The sequence below is a fragment of the Solanum pennellii genome, chromosome 2 (assembly GCF_001406875.1).
Source record: "Solanum pennellii chromosome 2, SPENNV200".
NCBI lineage: Eukaryota > Viridiplantae > Streptophyta > Magnoliopsida > Solanales > Solanaceae > Solanum > Solanum pennellii.
The window spans coordinates 6,186,960-6,188,318 of record NC_028638.1 but is presented as its reverse complement, the minus strand read 5'-3'; positions in this window follow the sequence as shown (position 1 = coordinate 6,188,318).

Below are 1,359 nucleotides of genomic sequence, written 5' to 3'. Positions count from 1 at the left end.
ATTACGCAGTCTGTGACGGGCCGTCGTGCCTGCGACGGTCCGTCCTGCTGCTCCGTCACAGAGTTCAGAGACTCAATTTCCTTGAAGAGTCTGTGACGGTCCGTCGTGCCCACGACGGTCCGTCCTGCCATTCTGTTACGAAGTTCAGAGAGTCGATTTCAGTACCCAAATATCATAATTCTAAGTGTTTTGGAACGATACCCCCTCGACGGTCCGTCGTGCCCATGACGGTCCGTCGTGGGATCCGTCGTCTCAGTCAGTTTTTCCAGAAATAAAATCTGCTGCTCAAACGACTAAACAGGTCGTTATACAAAGCTCATGGTGCAAAAATATCACAAAACAAAGATAATAACATTGTGTAATATAGATACTACTTGTGAATATATATGTAGATCGATGAACTTTTTCAAAGATATCAACATTTTATATGTTCCTTGAACACGAAATGTTTTAACTCTTAATCTAACCCAATTCTCTATTTCCTTGCTGCAAATAATTTTTTTAGAATTTAACTTTCTCAATTTAGGTTGTAAATGACACATTTATATGGTATGACCATTTGAAATATATTATAAAGTAATATATTGAATTTGTTTTCTAAAGAAAAAAATAGTATAAAGTACAGAAATCTCATATCTTTGGAGGCTAATTGCATTATATCCGAAAAGTTTTTTCAATTACAAAATTTCAAATTTTTCATTCCTCTCGAATTCATTCCTTTGATTGTAATTATAAAACCAAAAAGAATATATTACTACCATATAGAAGAGCAAAATCCATGAACGATCAAGGGCAAAAAAGTCATTTGGACGATCAAGGGCAAAAAAGTCATTTTGCTTGGCAAAAAAGTCATTTTGCTTGATAAAAAATCTTAATTACTTTTCCATGATACTTCTAGAAGAATCGGGTCTCCTCTGTTCCAACAAAATAAATAGAAAGACGTAACTTCTGTCCCAACTTAGATTAGGATTCTGTTCGAGTTTTCGATAAGTTTTTATTGCTATCATATTCTTTCTGTTCTCTTTAAAACTTAAACTCGTGTTTGTGATTTCTTCAACATTGAATTCCTTTGTTTTGTTTATGTTTTCAGTCTTTTTTTAAGGAATACGTCTTCAATCTTCTCATTCAAGCGATCTAAAATCTTAGGTATCAATTGATGAATTCAACAGTGTCACGACCCAAAACCGAGCCGCGACTGGCACCCACACTTACCCTCCTATGTGAGCGAACCAACCAATCTAAACCCTAACATTTCAATATAATATCAACAGAAAGTAATGCGGAAGACTTAAACTCATTAATAAAAACCAATTCAATAACTTCTAAAATTCAACATCTATTATTCCCCAAAATCTGGAA